This window comes from Apodemus sylvaticus, chromosome 9 (assembly GCF_947179515.1).
Source record: "Apodemus sylvaticus chromosome 9, mApoSyl1.1, whole genome shotgun sequence".
In the NCBI taxonomy this organism is placed as follows: domain Eukaryota; kingdom Metazoa; phylum Chordata; class Mammalia; order Rodentia; family Muridae; genus Apodemus; species Apodemus sylvaticus.
Window position 1 is genome coordinate 78870772 of NC_067480.1, and position 19817 is coordinate 78890588.

Consider the following 19817-nt stretch of genomic DNA (forward strand, 5'->3'; position numbering starts at 1 on the left):
AGTCAGTACATCTTCCCGCTAGCCCTTCGAAGCTTGGGTTGGACTCTGCAGACTTACAGGAGCAGAAAGTATGTTTGCACATTGACTGATCCTGTTCCAGCCGGGCCCCTGTGTGTCCTCCCTCTGTGTGTGTGTGTGTGTGTGTGTGTGTGTGTGTGTGTGTGTGTCTGTCTGTCTGTCTGTCTACCAAGAAAAAAATCTCTGTCTTATCCTCCTTATTTTCTTTTTTCTTTTGGCTTTGATTTTTTAAAAACAGGATCTCAGGCAGCCCAGGCTAGCCTCAAACTCACCATGTAGCCAAAGATGGTATCAATGTCCGATGTCCGGTGTCCTGACCTTTCTGCCTCTTACCTCTTCTGTGTACCATCCATGGACCTACCTGCTTTTCTTTTTTGAGACAGCCTTACCACATAGCCCAGGCTAGCCTGTAACTCACTATGTAACTCTGTCTAACTGAGACTAGCTTTAAACATCACTCTCTTCCCTTCACCTCCAAGTACTGGGATTAGAGCCCTCCCTGTACCACTGGCTTCTAATCCTTCTAGCAGCTTCTTAGGAGCCTGGTCCACAGACTCAGCCACAGAGTCATGGTATCTTTCCTGCGATAGGCACATGAACACTTCTGAACAGGTGTGTTCTAAATTAAACCTCCTTTCCACAGGACCTCATACAATTTTTACTGTCCCTGCCCCAGCTACACCCCACCCCACCCCCACCCCCAATCCCCAATGCTGGAGATCAGTTGTACGGCCACCTCTGTTACCTAGAGAAGAAAATGTGGCTTAGGGGAAAATCCCTTGTCAGAGAAGCAAATACTCCTTGCACAGGGCAGAGCCATGATTCCAGACAGGTCTGTGAGACCTAAGAACCCCTTGGGCCAACCCTCCCACCTCCTGAACACACCAATCAAGGGACTCGGTTTAAGCAAGAGGTACCTGTGGTTCATGCTGACTGGATTTGAGCCTCAGCATCGTCACTCTGAAGGCTATCTGTGGTTTCAAGGCAAGTACCTCGTTTTCTCCAAATGTTGATTCCCTTCCAGGCCCTTGAGCGTCCACAACAGGAACTGTCACCCTTGTGAAATGTAGCCTTTTCGCCCATGGGGAAAAAAGCAGCTGAGCGAACACGGGGTGAGGGGCTGGGGGGCTTCCTCAGCGGCCGCTCTCAGACTACTCCAGCTGCCTCATCCGAACTGCACCTCCCCATCTTCCGGAGGCTGCAGGCTGAACAGGGGCGCTCACAGGCCTTCCGTTTGACTCACGAAGCGGAGCCCTGAAAGCATCTTTCTTATTTGCTGTGTAAATATTAAGAGGCCTTTTGTGAGACTGAAGGCTTTTACCATCTCTTTAAAAACGAGAGCCGTGCTTCTGTGTCAAAGATCTGCACATCAACAAACACTGCCGAAGGTTGTGAAGTCTCTCTCAGCTACTGCTATTCTCACCCAGGCCGGCAGACATCACTTCTTCAGGTGCCAGTCACACTGGATTCCCAACACCACGGCGGACACATTTTTTCACAAGGGTGTCTGGTCAGGACCGACGACCAGGGGAGAGTGAAGGAGAATGGGTGTGAGGGAGACAGCGAGGACCGTAGGGGTACCACATGTTAAGTGTATGTATTCCAAAACAAATTTAGTCAAACGCATCCCCAGCTCCTCCTGCTATGCTGCCTCGGTGGCCCTTGGAGGAGCGCTGCTCACATAAGGCTTGTTTCTCCTGGCTGGCTCAGCCTGCTTTATGATAGTACCTATGACCACCAGCCCAGGAATAGCTCCGCCCACAGGGAGCTGGCCACTCCCACCTCAATCATCAATCAAGAAAATGCTTTGCCCACAAGCCAATCTGGTGGGCGCATTTTCTCAACTGAGGTTCCCTCTTCCACAATGACTTTATCATGCGTCACATTGACTTAAAAACAAGCCAGCACAGACCTCACCCAATCTGCATGGATGTACTAAGTATGTATTACGGTTCTGTTATAGACACTCGCTGCGGACTCTGCATACGGACTATTACTCCAGACAGTGGAGATCCTGCCATTTGGAAGGGGCTCCGGAGACCCTGTTTTTCGCTGAGGCTTTCTAGGCAGTTCACAGTTCCGAGCAGGTTACAGGCTCATGAGGCTTCATTCCCCTCTGGGGAGCTGCCGGCCACTAATGGTTGCAGGCAAGGAAGAGGCATTTCCTTCAGTGGTGTAGCCACTGGTGAGACAGGTACCTGTGCTCCTGCATGTAGTCTGTCCTCCATCTTCTTGTAAATGGACCCAGTGAGACTCATTCACTGGATCTACGACCAAAGGGGGGAGGGGGAGAAAGAAGAAAGAGAAGAGAACTACAATAGAGGAAAGGGAGGACAGAGGGAAGGAGGAGAGAAAAGATGACGGAGAGGGGAAGGAGGGATGAGGGGAGGAGGGAGGGGAAGAGGGAGCAAGGGGAGGGAAGAGAAATGATCTTTCTTATCGTAAGCTTCCCACCTGTGAGGGGACATCAGAGAGCTACCATTCACACATCCTTGACATGAAGCAGTCACAGCATAGGCCACTAATGTAGTCCTCCCGGGAGCACTGCTGCCCTACTCATTCATAGAAGAGAAACTGAGGTTCCAAAGCTTATAGAGCATGTGATACATGTGAAAGCCTGACTCTTAGCAGCACATGCCTGAGAGAGGTGCTCTTATGATTCCTTCCCCCACCCCAGCACACACACAAACACATGCATACGTACCATACTCACACATACATGCATGCATATACATACCACTCACACACATATGCATGCACACATATGCACACACACCACACTCATACACATAGGCACATACACACACCACACTCACATATACATGCACACATGCCACACTCACACTCACGCTTGTACACACATCACACACACACACACCACACACCACACACACACATACACACACATGTAATCTTCACCCTGTGAATCTGGGCTCTTCCCTCCTCCAGATCTAAGAGCCACCTGGGTTGCTCCTGCAGGGTGTGTGAGTCCTGGAACAATGGGCTTCTCCAGTAGGATGCCTTCCTCATCAAAGCAACAGAAATCAATGCGGTCGATGTGGTTGTGATGAACTGGCGGCCCTGCTTCCTGCCTCTGCTGAAGACAGAGGCCCAGGAGGAATGTGGATTGTTGCCGCTCCGTAGGGCCCTTCCCTCCCGTGGGGAGGCCTCCTTGCTCGCTTCTGTCAGAATCATTTGAGATGTCTCCAGGCTTTTATTGGGTGTCCTTCCTCACTGTGTCAGCGAGGACTCCATAGAGCTAAGATTTAAGGGCCAGAAGATGTTCAACTGCTACGAAATTTCAGCCATGGCTGTCCTGTCTTCCAGAGAATTTTTGGGAAAGAGGGATCTAGAGACTGGGGCATTTCACTCTACATGTGTGAAAATGTGTATGGAAATTGGAACTCAGAGAAAGTGGGGTGGCCCAGCACTACTCCCCATCATCATTGTCTGTACCCTCAGCATCTGTATCCTCTGCATCTGTATCTCCAGAACCTCCATCCCCAGCACCCGCATCCCCTGCATCTGGATCTACATCCCCTGCACCTGTATCCCCAACATCTGCATCACCAGTACCTCTATCCCCAGAATCTTCATCTACACACACAAACACACACACATACACACGCATGCACGTGCACTCACATCTGTATCTGCAGCATCTGCATCTCCTGCACCACCATCATCAACATTTCCCACCTTCTCAGAAACATACACACCAAACGTTTAAGAATGTGCTGGCAGCTGTGGAAAGCACTGGGCTCCAGCATCAGGCCTTATGAGGTCCCAGGTCCTTCCCATGTACTACCTTGAATAAATTCACTAAGCTCCCAGTGATTATGTCTGATCATGCAAAAAGTAGGGGTGGTCGGACTGAGAGGACATCTCAGTGTTACGTGGCACACGGTGTAAAAAGCAGACGTGGTAGCCTGTGCTCGGGATCCCAGCACTAGGGGGGAGGAGACAGTTAGACCCTTGGAACTCACTGGCCAGCCAGCCTACCTGCTTAACAACTGCCAAGCTGGTGAGAAACTGCCTGGTGGGAGAGAAGTCGATCACGCCTGCACTACAACATCCAAAGTTGTCCTCTGACTTCCACATGCAAGCACATACATGCACAGCACATAACATACATGCCCACACGCACAGCACACACAAATGACTGAAAGATCTATCTGTCGCACCGAGCCATGAAAAGCTTTAAAGCTGAGAGTGCACTGCGCCTGGCACACGGCAAGTGCTCTAAAAGCACTGGTGTTTTTGACACGCGTGGATGTAGTGCGGACAATTACAAGACAGTGAACACTGCAGCCAGGGCGAACGGGAGAGCCGGGCTGTGCTGGGAACCAGTCCGTCTGCCAGAGGCATGCCACAGATGAATAGTAGGCTCTGCTCTTCCTGAAGCTAGCCGGCAACAGCAGGTGTCTGCCTGTTTTCTAGCACAATGCCTGCCAAGTACAGCGGGCACACCCTATTCCCAGGACCTCAGCCACTCCTGCCTCCCCGTACCCTGTGCCCACTGGTTTGTGCATTCTGAAGTAAATGTCACAAATGGAGATAACTGAATGTGGAGTCTCAGGAGCTGCTCAGTTGAGGTCTCCTGGCTTGGGCTGCTGGGTCTCAGCACTGGGTCTCAGTTTTGGACTCTTTGACTCTGTCCTTCTCTTGAATCTCCTGCCTCTGACTTCCTGAGTCTGTATTTCTTGTATACATCATCTGTAAGGTGACAAACCTCTCCAGACAGGAAAATAAATGACCAGAGTTGTTAGGGATCAGTGGGGAAAGGGGGACAGAGAGACTGCTAAGGGGTGACATGAATAATGTCCTAAGATCAATGTGGCCATCATTGTTCAGCTAGGACTCCTTTTTTTCAATCAAAGTATTTATGTATGTAGTAGTGTGCGTGTATGGCCTGTGGGTGTTTGTTCTCCTGGAGGAGAACATATCCTATGGAGCTATAGTTACAAGGCTGAGCTGCCTGGTGTGGGTGCTGGTAACTGAAGTCGAGTCCTCGGGAAGAGCAGCAAACACTCTTACATGCTTACGGACCATCTCTCTGTCTAGACCTGACAATACATTCTTAAAGCATTGAACTGTATGACTTAGATATTGAATTTTATGGTATGTTAATTATATATAAAGGACTTTTTAAACCTTTTTTTAATGCTAAAGATTTATTTTCCTTTTTGTGCACTGGTGTTCTGCCTGCATGTATGTCTGTACAAGAATGCCAGACCCCCTGGAACTAGAGTTACGGACAGTTTGGAGCTGCCATGTCGGTGCTGGGAATTGAACTGGGGTCCTCAGAAAAGGCAGCTGCTACTCCTAACCACTGAGCCATCCCTCCAACCCTAAAGGGTTTTGGGGTTTTGATTGTTTGTTTGTTTGTTTGTTTGTTTTTAAGCTGATCACAATTAGATCTACTCTGTGCAAGCTGCTTCCTGATCAGGTCCTGGGAAGTTAAGACAGGCAGGTTCTCAGGATGCTACACTGATTACCATCCATCAAATCTAAGGGGTAGGAATATGAATCGGATCCAAATTTCCAGGGAGGCAGACAAGGAAGATGGGATGGATAGACAGGTTCAGGAAACACAGCCAGCATTTAACAGATTCTCTGGGGAAAACATGGCAACCACACTGGCCACCTCTGTACTAGCACCCAAGGAGGCCATTCCAACACCATCATTATACATATCCCTGATGAGCCCCAAATCAGCCCTGTGCCACCAGTACCCAGCAAGTAACACTTGGAACAATGGATACTTGCTATGCCCAACCTAGGGCAAGACACCCAGAGGAAACCCTGGGAAACATTTGAATTCAAGCCCACTGCTAAAATACAAGCTCCCCACCCCCACCCCCACCCCCACCCCGAGTCTGAAATAGTCTCTCTTCACCCCAAGGATGAGGCTAAAATTCTCTGTGTGGGGTACCCCCCCCACACCGTGTCTGGGAGCTGGTGGTGGCTTATGGCTGTGTCACGTACCTTAAAGTGCCTAAGTCTATTAGAAAGATTACATTGATTTGAAACCTATCTTGCCAGAGCATCCTGCCTTTACCTCCATCCTAATCCTGTTTAATCCCTGGGAACCACGGGGATTTATTCATTCAGAGGGTGTTGTTACTCAGCACACCTGTAACCACAAGTGCAGCTCTTCCTACCTTGTGTGCGCAAGCACAGCAGCCCCCAGGCCCCAGGAGGGCTACTGAGGAGAGATGAAAGATAGGACACTTACACTTCCTAGGAGTTGATTGAGCCAATTGTTCTCCTGAAAAGAGAGAACTGAAATCCCTTCTGGAGATTTCGTGGCAGGGTAGGCTGTACGGATGCCTGGAGGAGCATCCTGAATTGGGTGACATCATAACCTACAAAACCTTGAAAAATCAATCAGCAGAACTGAAAATACCTAGACTCTAGGACAAAGAACACAAAAGCAAGTTGGCAGGAAGAAGTACAGTCATGTAATAATGGAGGAGCGTTGTCTTACAGGAAAACAGAAATGTACAATGGGCTGCAGAGGTGGCTCAGGGGTAAAGTATGGGAAGCTGTCCTGAGCTATTCAGATTTAATGCTTACTCATAGCCCTAAGGTGGTGGCTGCTAAAATATGAGAACAATTAACTAGAGCCTTCCCCATGAGCTGTCGGTGCGAGAAGAGTGCGAGTTCCTGCCCTAACCTCCGAATGTTCCTGCCAGGCGTTAACTCCGGGTGTCCCCACTGGATGACCTCCTCACTTCCTGCTTCGATCGCTAGGGGTGTCTCTGCCCTTCCCTCCTTTGTTCTTGTGTGAAGGTCAATTCCTTCTCTGTAAGCCTTAAAACTCGTTTACCTCCCCGACATTAAATGAGGCCTTGACACAACCCAGACGGACTTTGCCTTTCTTAGCGTGCTTGGCCTCCCTTTCTCTCTTCCCCCTATTTTTGACCCTCAGGTAGTGCCTCTTCGAAACCCTGGAATAACTGGACCTGCTGGACGGGTCAGTAAAGTGCTCAGGGAGCACATGATGATGGGAGGATGGAGATGGCTCAGAGGATAAAGAACTCAGGGAGCACATGAGGATGGGAGGACGGAGATGGTTCAGGGGTAAAGTACTCGGGGAGCACATGAGGATAGGAGGACGGAGATGGCTCAGGGGTAAAGTGCTCAGGGAGCACATGAGGATGGGAGGACCACTCTTGAGAATACACATAGATAAGGCAGTTTACCACAGAGATACCTGCCCACCAATCACAACAACCCAAGGATCAAGTTAGGTGCCCTTCCATGGTGGAAAGAGTATGTGCCATATATGCATATACACAAAGGGCTTTATTTTCATCCATAAAGAAGAAAATAATATCAGCTGCAAGAAAATGGATGGAATTGCAGATCAGAGTGTTAAGAGAATAAGCCAGGCTCAGAAACACAAATGATTCCTGTGTTCTCTCTCATGAGTGGAATCTAGTTTTAAAAGCCAAAGACATGAAAGAGTGGGGGAGTATCTCAGCAAGAGAATACCCACCTAGCATGCCTGGCTCAAGCCTCAGCACCACCAAAGAGCAGGGAGATGGAAGGGGGGGAGGAGGGAGAGAAGATGGAAGAAGATAAAGAGGAGGAGAAGGAAGGGAGGAAGAGGAGGGAAGGAGGAGGGGGAGGAGGAGGGGGAGGAAGAAGATTGGAAAGAGGAATTAAATGAAGAGGAAAGGGAATAGTTATTAAGCAAGTAATGGAGGGTATATCAACATGAGCAAAGAAATTACATACACACATGTGTACATATATGTGTGTACATATATATATATATATATATATATATATATATATATATATATATACACATATATAAGTATATATGCATACACACATTCTTGGAAATATATGTGATATGTGATATATATTATATAGGAAATATATAATATACATTCATTATATATAAAATAACATATGTTCTTGGAAATAGTGTAATAAACCCTACATTTTATGGTTACTATATGGTAGGAAAGCATTAAAAAGATAGCATGGCCTAGTGATGGTATAGGCAGCTCTGTCTATATAATCACACTATGATGTCCCTTCAATGGCAAACTCACAAAATAATACGTATCTCAGATTGGGTCCCCATCATTAGGCCCTGCATGACCACAGAAGACTGCTGTAGACAAACACTCCCAATACAAGGTAGCACTGAAAAAAATCAGCAGGAGAAAACGGGTCCCTAAAGCTCAGAGATAGCCCTTGTTCCCACTGCTAGGAGCCTCACAAGAACAACAAGTTACAGGACTATAATAAATATGCAGAGGACCCAGCTCAGATGATGCAGGCTCCTGATTGTCGCATCAGTCTCCGTGAGCCTCTATGAGCCCTGGGTGGTTGATTCTGTGGGCCATGTTCTTCTGATGTCCTTGACCCCGCTGGCTGCTACAGTCCTTCCTGCCCCTCTTCTGAGGGACTCCACGAGCTCTGCCTGATTCTAGCTGTGAGTATCTGCATCTGCTCCCATCACTTGCCGGGTGAAGCCTCTGGTGATGATGATGATGCTAGTTACTAGATAGGAGAGTGAACAGACACATATATTTGCTTCTTTTTAAATGTTTATGTAGTGGCTATTCCTGCTTGTCAGCTTGACTAGATCTTGACTACAATCCAGGCTCACCTGTGATCCTGATCTTTAGACTGGGAGATTCAAGTTTCTGACCTGGATCTTGGCATGGAGATTTTAAGGACTAGTGGCTGTGAGTCCCAGGAGACTAAGGCAAGGAGATCTCTGAGTTCAAGGTCATCTGGGACAAAGCAAGTCCCAGATCCAGATGTGGTGGCACACACCTTTAATCTGGGCCATACCTTCTGCTGGAGACCTACATAAGGACATTGGGAGAAGGAAGATCCTTTCTCTCCATTGCCTACTTGCCTTGTGGGACTGAGCAACTGTTAGAACCTTGGACTTCCATTCACAGCTCCTGCTGGCCATTTTGGGGGAGTTGGACTACAGACTGTAAGTCATCAACAAATTCCCTTACTCTATAGAAACTACCCATAAGTTCTGTGACTCTAGAGAACCCTGACTAATACAGTTTACTATTTTAGGTCAGCATAAAAAGTCAGATTTTGTTACAGCACCTTCATCCATGTGCCCTATGACCCTTTGTTCAGAAGCAAAGGGTCTCTGCCCTATATGTATCCTTCTTGATTCTATTTTTAACTCCTTGATTTTCATTTTTTATGGTTATGAGTGTTTTGCTTGCATGTATGTCTGTGCACTAGATTTGTGTCATCGCCATGGAAGCCAGACGAGGGTGTCGGTTCCTCTAGAACAGAAGTATGTCAACTTCCATATGTCAGTGCTAGGAATCAAACCCAGGTCCTCTGCAAGAACAACAATGCTGTCTCTCCAGCCACGCCCTAATTCTTTCCTATATCTATATCAATACCCAAATTTCCTTAAATCATCCTTGTCTTAGCTAGGGTTTCACTGCTGTGCACAGACACTATGACCAAAGCAACTCTTATAAGGACAACATTTAATTGAGGCTGGCTTACAGGTTCAGAGGTTCAGTTCATTATCATTAAGATGGGAACATGGCAGTATCCAGGCAGGAATGGTGCAGGAGGACCTGAGAGTTCTACGTCTTCATCTTCAGGCCTCTAGGAGAAGACTGGCTTCCAAGCAGCTAGGTAGAGGCTCTTAAAGCTCATATACACAGTGGCACACTCCCTCCAAAAAGGCCACACCTACTCCAACAAGGCTACACCCTCAAATATCTTTCTCTCTCCCTCTCCCTCGCCCTCACCCTCTCCCTTTCATTCTCTTCCTCTTCCTTTCACGCTCCCTCTCTCACACACACACACGCCCCACAAAGAGCTTTACTATGCCAAAAAAAAAAAAAACAGTGGAAATTTTTCAGTCACCTTGGCATTTTCTGGACCATCTGGGTCCTCTGCCACCTCCTTGGTGGAGGAAAAAAGACAACTGTACCTAAACAGCTTCCTGAAATTGCCGCAGAAATAAAACAAGAAAATTGTAGGTGACGAGCTTGGAAAATTGTAAAGCCTTGTACAAATGTTAGCTGTTTTCAAAATTAACTCCAGCGATCCCAGAGAAGAGAAGCAGAGTCTATAATACTCGAGCTTTGACATGAGAACTCAGAAAAATACAAGCATGAGCTAAGAATAGAAAGCAGAAGTCCAGAAGAGTCCTGGAGTGATGTTCGATAGCTCACTCAGCAAGCCTTGGGAAATGCTTAACAAGAAACCAAAAGATGCAGGGTTGGGGTGGGGGGACGAGCTTACAAGGTAGCCAGGTGTTAACAGAGCTGCCTGACTAACAAGGCTCTGTCTTCAATTTGTTTTAAAAGGAAAGTCTCACCAGGCGTCATGGCTTACATTTGTAATCCCAACACTTGGGAAACCAAGACAAGATGATCATTGGTTGCAAGGTGGGTGACCAAGCCAGCTCAGTCAGTCAACGGGGTCCCTAGGGAGGGGGGGAGGATTAAAGAAAGAAAAGACAATGAGACAGTATTATAACATGACTCCAGCAAGTGCTGAGGGGTGATAATTTCTCCCAGTCTGCCTTTGCATCATTCTAGATACATGCAAAGAATAGGGTCAGTTCTAAGGCACAAACTCAGTAGTCAAGGATCAGACGAGGCATAAGCAAAGGTCCTGAGGTCACTGTGTCTAGGGACTTATCAAGATGATCAAAATATGAGGAATACCTTCCTCATTTGTATTTGTCTTGAGTTTACTTCCTTGTCCTAGCCCAGTGTCAAATATTCTTGCCAGTTTCCTAGAAGTGGTCCCAAGTGCTCTCCACAGGTGAGTAAGTACCTGCTACCCTAGCATGAGAACTTGGATTCAATCCCTACAACCCAGGTACAAATGATGGGTGTGGTAGTGCCTGCTTCTCACCTCAGTGCTGGCGATGTGGAGACAGACAGAAGATGGCTGGTGCTTGTCAGCCGTTGACCTCAGTAAAAAAACAAAAAACAAAAAACAAGAAGGTCAGGAAGAGACTATTGTCTCAAAAAGTCGCGGTGGGAGTGGGTAGAGAGAGAATTCAGTGGATGAAGCTGCCTGGTTAAATGTGAGACCCTCAGCTCAGATCCCAGAATCCACGCAAAAATCAAGCACTGGGGAGTAGAAGCAGGCAGATACAGGACAAGGACACACACATGGTGGAAGGTCACTACCAAGTGACACTTCCCACTTGGGTTCTAACTACAGTTTTCAGTAACTACCTTGTGCCTTTTAATTCCACATCCTAGCTTAAGTCTGGATGAACAGGACTAACTCAGCCAATATTGAGAACATGGAAAGATCAAGATGGTAGCCAAGATTAGACAGACAGATAGGCAGGCAAGCGGACAGACAGACAGACTGACTGACTGACTGACTGACTAATGTGTGTGATGCACCAATGTGTGTCTGGAGTAGAAGTCAGACTCTGTGCCCTCTGGCTCCCTGGCTCTTCATAAGTGGTTTTGTGGCTGGGAAAGATTTTGGTTATTATCCAAGTTCTAGGAGAACCCCCCCCCAAAAAAAACAATTCATAACAGGTCAAATTTTTTTTTTTGGCTTCCATTTCTGCAATTTCACTCTTCAGAGCTTTTAGGTGGGTGCCATCTGGTCAGCAAGATTTATTTACATCTATTTTGTCAGTCATGTCTAAAAAAACTCGCTTGCTCCTTAATATTTCATCTAATATCCATGTAGTGCCTGTTTCAGTAGATATTTTGAGGGTTCAGGGACCCCCGTGTTCCAGCAGTGTTTAAGTTTGGTTATGATCTAGGACTGGTGTCAGTTGCTCTGACGCAAGCTAAGTTGTAGAAGACATGATGTCTGAAGTCCTAGGACTCATGGTGTGGCAAGGGAGGTGACTGGGCAAGGGTGCCCTCAGCTTGAGTAACAAATGCCTTCTTAAAGAGGATTAAGCAAATAAATCATTTTTCTGTTATAATTAGCCGTCTGGATGGGGGGGTGTTGATGTAGCTTCCTACCAGTGTTCTTTACAGTGTGTCTGAATTTGATCTCTCAAATGCCACGTAAGGGTGGAAGGAGGGAACCAGCCCAACATGTGTTCCCCATGCCTCCTCCCATATCATCCACACCCAGTTATATACATACACACACATGTGTATGCACATGCATGTATGCACACACACACACATACACAGAGAGAGAGAGAGAGAGAGAGAGAGACAGAGAGACAGAGAGACAAAGAGAGAGACAGAGAAAACAGACCTCACCAGACTCTGAATCATCAGGCATCTTGATTTGATCCTCCCAGCCTCCTGAACCATGATGCATTTTGGGTATTTGGGAATCACCCAGTCTCAAGTCTTTTATCAGATCAGTCCCAAAGCAGTGTGTCTGGGATGGCGGGCTCCCACAGAGGAGAGATGGGCTCATATCATTACTGTTAGGTATACCTTTTGGGAGCTGTAGCTTGCTCATGTGCAGAGAGTGAGTGAGGAGCAAGTGGCTAGGAGACCGGCTTCACATGCACCATGATGCACCATGCCGGCAGCCACTTACCAGGCTCTTCTCAGTTTCTTATGCACACTTCTGAGGAGAGCTGCTTGGGTCCCACTGCAGCTTCTCCTCTGTCCGTCTGTCTGTCTGTCTGTCTATCTATCATCCATCTATTATCTATCCACCTATTACACACACATACACACACACACACACACACACACACAAAGAGAGATTACTTGTAGGACTTTGAATGTGAACTTGATGACAAGCTGGCTGGAATTTTCTTGGAAACCCAGACAAAGCCAAGTTCAAATGCTTTTTAGAAGGAAAGAAGACAGAAATGTCTAATTGGGAGGGACCAAGAGGAGACCAGGGTGTGTGGAGAATTTCCAAGACAGCGGTGTGGTTTTAAGAGTTACAAAAAGCTCCACCTGCCTGGGCTTTGGTGTGGTTGAGCCAAGCCTTGTCCTGTAAGGCCTAGCAACACTCACTGATGGCGGGCTCACTGATGGCAGGCTAGTAGAGCCAGCACACTGACACCCACGTGAATGAGCGGCTCTGTAACCTAGTGTAAGGCTTAACCTTCCATGCCAACTTCATTGGATTAAGAGTTGCCATGGTGACACACCTCTGGGGGCTGTCTGCAGAAAAGTGAGGGCAGTCTTCGAAAGATTCGGCTGAGGAAGGGCAATCCACCCTAAAAATTGGTGGGGTTGGGGTCCTGAACTGAAGAAAAAGGAGACAATGAGCTGAGCGCCAGAGTCCTGTTTCCTCTGCTTCCTGATTGGGGATGCAGTGTGTGCAGTCACCTCCAGCTCCTGCCCTACTGCCTGTCCTGCCAGGGCGGGCTGTAACCCGTGAGCCACAGTAAACCTTTTCCCCTGTTTTATTAATGTCTTGGGCATGTGTGTATGAAGTGTATGTACATGCTAGTTTTGAGTATGCACAAGTATTCACAGTGTGTGTGTGTGTGTGTGTGTGTGTGTGTGTGTGTGTGTGTGTGTGTGTGAAGGTCAGAGGTTGATGTTAGCTGTCTTTTTTGGATTGCTCTACTCCTTTGTCTTTTGGGACAGGGTCTCTCACTGAATCAGAGGCTCATCAATTTGACTAGACTGACCAGCTAATGAGCTCCAGAGATCCTGTTGCACACACATACACATGTATACACATACACAGAGAGAGACAGACAGACAGACAAAGGACAGACACAGACAGAGAACCCCAGCTCTCTGGTTATATTGTGAGTCTTCTCGCAGTACCGGCAAACACAGGTCTTCCTGCTTATACTGCAGGCGCTTCACTGACTGAGCCAGCTCTCCAGCGACTAAACCTTTCCTTCTCCCATTGGCTATGTTGCTATTGTCTGGTACATTGTCATAGCAACATGAAAACACTAACACACCTGGGTAGCACAGCAGCTCTTCACCTCCATGTGATCCCAGGTCACACTCAGAGAATGGGGCTTGCTAGATAAAATACAGGACCACTGGCTACACCAGAATTTCAAGGCAATCACTTTAAAACCTATGTGAGTCCCAGTCATTAGACACGCTTATGTCTGGGGCATACTTAAATTTCAAAACTACTGACATGTACTTTCATTTCAAATTGACTGGGGCGTACTTAGACCTCAAAGTTGTTGAGCTTTTCTCTGAAATGCAAGTGTGACAGGCCACCCGTTGTTGTTGAGTCACGGTCAAAACTGAATCAAGTCACTGTCAGTAGAAGTGAGGGCAAGGCAGACAGGCTGCTTGTCTGACCGGAGGCCATCTACCCAGCTCAGAGAGGGAGAAATCTGAAATCAAGACTCATGGCTGCGCCTGAGCAGAGCTCTGTCTCTAAGAACTCCTCAGGAAGATACAGGTGCATCCTGGAACTACATCTCTAACCCCCGCTCCCTCTACAGATGCCATCTTCTTTAGTGTTCACCCAGAAACATCTCTGAATTTTTGTTAGTCTCTTTCAAAAAAAAAATCATCCTCTGGTCCCCAAGTTCAACCTTTTCGTGCCCTCACCCCTTAGATTAGACTCTCAGTCCCTGGGGAGGCCAGGTCCTTTCAGAGGACAGTCAACCACCATCAACCCTTACAATGATGAGAACAAAGACTAGGTGGGGGGTGTGGCGGTAGAATACAGTCATGGGAGAAACTATGAGGACTTAGGAAGGGAAGGGAACTCCACCCTGGAGTCTGGTGGGCATCTCAGTCTTGTCTGAGGGCCAAGAATCCCATCACAATAATCAAATCTGCTTTGTGGGTTGGTTGAAACAATACTTGGGTTTTGTTATTATTGTTTGTTTGTTATTTTTTAGAGATCTTTTGAGGAGCAATGCTGATTAGTGAAGGTCAGCTTAAGGCCTCTGATTTCATGGCCTTAAGTGTGACGTCTCCCCTGTTCCCAGCATAAACATGTAATGCCTGAGCCTCCCTCAAGAATATAAATGCTGTCAACAGTCAAAGCACGGGTTGTCATAAGGACTCCCCCAGTCCTGTAGTCTATGATTTTATCTATCAACCTGTCTCCAATACAGTGCACCTCAGAAATCATCTTAGGGTCGGGGAAATCTCCTTAGGACCCTTACATGATGTCACTGCAGAAGCCACCAAAATTGTATGTGTGGCTAAGACACCTGAGCACAATTCTCAGGAAGCTGCGCCCATGTGTGCAGTGTGTATTGGTCTTTTCTGAGCATCCTTCTCTCCTTTAATGCAATTTCAAAGTTTTTAACAAACTCCAATTCTACTTTAAAATACACCACACATGTGTGCACATTCATACACATGTGTACACAAAACACAATACATCATGTGTTTCCAATTATATAAAGTATTTATTCCGGACCATCAAGTTCATAGAGACTGAAAAGTTGCCATCACCTACATAGGACTGGGAGGAGAGACTGGTGTTTAATAAATACAAGGGTTGGGATTTTCTTGGGAATTGCAAGGACTTCCTAAAAAGGTGACAAAGGCGAACATTATGGCCTACTTTAAAAAACTATATTAGGTCAGGGGCTGGAGAGACAGCTCAGTGGTTAAGGCCACTTGCTGCCTACAAAGGACTCAGGTTCAGTTTCTAACGTACACAGGGGCTCACAACCACCTAAAACTCCAGTTGTAATGGATATGATGCCCTCTTCTTGTTTCCATGGACCCTGCGTACATACAAGAAGGCAAACTTATGTGCAAAATAAGATAGTTTTAAAAGACAGTAGATTAGATGTGTGTATGTGAGTGAGTGAGTGTGTGTGTGTGTGTGTGTGTGTGTGTGTGTGTGTGTGTGTTCTAGAGTTTAGAGGCCAGAAAACAACTCTGTCATTCCCTAGGCTCTGTCCGTCTCTTTTCTAAGAAAGGGTGCCTTTCATCCAGAAGCCCAACAATCAGACTGGGTGACTGATCAGCAAGCAAGCTGCAGGCACTGACCTGTTTCTGACCCCCAGCTCTGGGATGAAAAGTGCCTGCCATCACACCTGGAGTCACTTGTTTGGTTTTGTTGTGGTTGATTGGTTGTTACATAAGAGATTGAATGTGTAAGGCAAGCACTTAATGCAACTGAGATATCTCCCAACCCAAATTATAGGTTTTTAAATGATGAGTTGATGGTATTGTCATTATATCTGTTAAATGGGGGGGGGGGCACAAATGATCCAAAACAGACCTCAGTTCTGTAAGATCACAAGCAGAATCAGAAAACAATCCACAACGGGGCTGGAGAGATGGTTCAGAAGTTAAGAACACTGACTGCTCTTTGAGAGGTCCTGAGTTCAATTTCCAGCAACCACATGGTGGCTCACAACCATCTGTAATGGCATCCAATGCCCTCTTCTGGTGTGTCTGAAGACAGCTACAGTGTATTCACATATATATACAATAAATAAAGAAATCCTTTTTTAAAAATCTACCCAGGAAAGGGGCGAAGCTTACTTTACTATGTTGTAGTTCTTATGTGATTGGGGGTTCTGGAATCAAACTCAGAGCCTTGTGCACACTGGGCAAGCACCTCTGCCTTAAAGCCACTCCCAGCTACTCCCTGAATTTTATAAGGCCCCCTCCAAGTGGCTGGAGAAAGTTGAGCAGCAGATCCAGACCCTTTTCCAACTTCTTTGCTACACGACTTTCCTTTCTGGTGCTAACTCTGCATCTTAAACACATGTAATTCCTTGAGTTTTGGCTTTGGCTTTGGCTTTGGTTTTGGTTTTGGTTTTGGTTTTGGTTTTGGTTTTGGTTTTGGTTTTGGTTTTGGTTTTGATTTTGGTTTTGGTTTTGGTTTTGGCTGGTTGGCTGGCTAGCTGGTTTGGGTGGTTGGGTGGTTTGATTGTTTGGCTGGTGGGTCTGATTGGTTAGATGGGTGCTTGGGTGGTTTGGTTGGTTGTATGGTTGGGTTGGTTGTTTGGTTGGTTGGTTGGTTGGTTGGTTGGATGGATGGGTTGGTTGGTTGGATGGTTGGATGGATGATTGGTTGATGGGTTGGCTGGTTGGGTTGGTTGGTTGGATGGTTGTTTGGTTGGTTAATTGGTTGGTTGGATGGTTGGATTGGTTGGTTGGATGGTTGGATGGATGATTGGCTGATTGGTTGGCTGGTTGGGTTGGTTGGTTGGCTTGTTGGTTGGTTGGTTGATTGTTTGGTTGGTTGGATGGTTGGATGGATGGATGGATGGATGGATGGATGGATGGATGGTTAGCTGGTTAGTTGGTTGGCTGGTTGGTCAGTCAATTGGTTCATTAGTTGGTTTATTTGGGTTGAGTTGGTTTGGTTTGGTTTGGTTTGGCTTGGCTTGGCTTTTTGAGACAAGGTCTTACTGAAGACCTCATCACTGCTTGGGGAGGGACAGACATGGGCCCTGGACAAAACAACCATGCCCCAACCCTTCTCTTCCCTGTGAGTTTCATCCTTCTATTGAGCTGCTTCTGTATCTTAAGACCTCAGGGCCCTCAGCTATCCTCTGACTCCTACACTGGGCTGTCCTCCTCTGACCCCTGCACTCTGACCTCTGCATTCTGCTGTGATCCTTCTGACAATGAAAAATCAAAAACAAGGAGACCACATCCCTGAATGTCACTAGACCTAGCAGCATGCCAGCACTTGCTAGGTGTGCTCTCAGCCTCCCTCTCCTCCCAGTCACATCTCTGCACATCCATCACCAGCCCCAGTACATACCTGACCCAGGATGGGCACTGAGCCTTGATGGTTCATCTAACACGGAAGGCTCCCACAGCCCACAGCCCACTCTGTTTAATTCTGACATTGGCCCATGAGACCAGTGCTACTGTGCTTTACAGATAAGTCACTGAGTGCCTAAAGAAACTTATCCAAGATCTCAGAGCTTCTCAGCAACAGAACCTGGATTCAAACACCAAGCAGCCACAGAATCCTCGAGTTTAAACAAAAAGCTGTGCCATGAACCTGGCTATGGGGCTCAGTTGTTAGAACACTTGCCTGCCTTGCAGGAAGTCCTGGGTGCAATCCTCAGTACTATATAAACCAGATATGGAAAGCACACTCCTGTAATCCCAGCACTTGAGATGTGGGACTGTCCTCAGCTACATCCAGCCTGGGATTCGTGGATTCATGAGAGTCTGGAGAGAAAAAGTGAGAGGGGTGGGGAAGAAGGCGGAAGAAGAGAAGTGGGAGGAAGAAGGGAAAGAAGCTGACAGGAGACCGTGTGTGTATATGATTATACACGTGTGTGTGTGTATGTGTGTCTGTGTGTGTGTGTGTGTGTGTGCATGTGTGTGAATTGAAGAAAGCAAAAGACAAGAAAGAGAGGAAGGAGCAGAAGAGTGGGGGCAGAATGGAGATGGCAGTACCAGGTTCTCCTCTGTGATGGGAGGCAGCTCCCTACAGGTCAGAGACCAGCCTAACTCCACAAGTTCTCAAGCAATAGAAGAGCCAGCCAAACAGTGCATTACTTCAGAGACAACTGAGCTTGTAAGAAACCCAGAGCCTCTCATCCACTGATGCAGGGTGAGTGCTGGGGAAAGGGGCTGTTCTCACATACAGCCTGTTCAGTCTGGGTACCAGAGCCTTGCAGGATGATTTTAATGCTTCCTGTCGGGAAGCTATGAATGCCTAGCACTTCCTGTCCTCCTGGGCCCACCTGTCAGGCTAAGCGGATGTTCCTGTCAGCCAGACAGGCTCCCTTGGAAAAACACTAACAAATTGCTACTCCTTGGGGGTCTCTTTTCTCTAGCTGATGTCCAGACCACCACCCCCCTCTGGTTAATACATTTGTTTCCCAGATGAGGCACACCAGCATTGATTAGATTTCACAATTGATTAGAACTCACCATTACAGACACTTACCTCCATTATGCATGAGGGCTTTGGATCAGTTTTTCACTCTGAGAACAGCCACATTCCGGAAAAGAAAATACTTTTTTCTCCTCACACGTATCCTCAGGCCCATCACTCTTTGGAGACTTCAAGTTGGTTCTTCAGAGACTCAAGGGCCAGTACATACAGTGGGGAGGACACCAGGCCAGCGTGAATGAGCAAATGTTGATTCCCATCGAGGTAGTGCACCAGACTGTTGAAACAAATTATAAGCCGGGGACATGGCTTGGTGGCTAAAGGTACTCACCAAAAGAACTTGAAGGCCTGAGTTTGGATCCGCAGCACCCACAGGAAAGCCACGTACAGTGATGAGTGTTGTGACCCCAGCAAAGAAAGATGGCGTCTCCAACCTCAGGGCTAGCTGGCGGTCCAACCGAATGGTCAAACTCCTAATTCAGTGACTATCACCCAAAACAGAGGGCGCTGGAGATGGCTCAGCAGTTGAAAGCACTTGAGGGTTTTCCAATGGATGAAACTTTGGCGCCTGACATCTATATTAGTCAACTGGAAGCCACTTAGAACTAGAGTTCCCAGGGCTCCATCTCCCTTGGAGTGGCCATTTTAGAGCACAAACACAAACCTGTTAGTATGACCCCCTCCCCAAGTTCCCTCTGTCCTGAGATGTTACCCCATCCTGTCAGCAGGTCAGACAGGGCAGTCTCTAGTTTAGCATGATAGTCATTCAAAGGGAGGTGATAATGCTTAATGCTAATTGTCAGTCACTGGATTTTGAATCGCTGGTGTCTATGAAGGTGTTTCAGAAGGGGTTAACCTAAAGAGGTAAGACCCATCCTGACTGAATGAGAGAGCGGGCTCAGTGCCCCCCAACATTCATCTCTCTGCTTCCTAACTATAAAGCACTGTGACCTGCTGCCTCACACCCCTGCCACCACAGCCTTCCCGCGGTGATGGACAAAGCCCCCTAAAACTCTGAATTTTGTGGTCTGTCATGGATGTTGGTCACAGCCGTGAGAGCTTACGCAGAGATCACAGGAAGAGAACCAGCTGCA

General features: G+C 47.2%; 1 long non-coding RNA gene across 1 annotated transcript; it reads right to left on the bottom strand.

The window, feature by feature from the left end:
• Positions 1-10254: 10254 nt before the first annotated feature.
• On the bottom strand, positions 10255-19070 carry LOC127692403 (uncharacterized). Its single transcript, XR_007979457.1, has 3 exons — positions 18778-19070; positions 10909-10966; positions 10255-10471 (listed from the first exon to the last, which is right to left on the bottom strand). It is a non-coding gene; the product is annotated as an uncharacterized LOC127692403 (long non-coding RNA).
• Between the last annotated feature and the right edge of the window lie 747 nt (positions 19071-19817).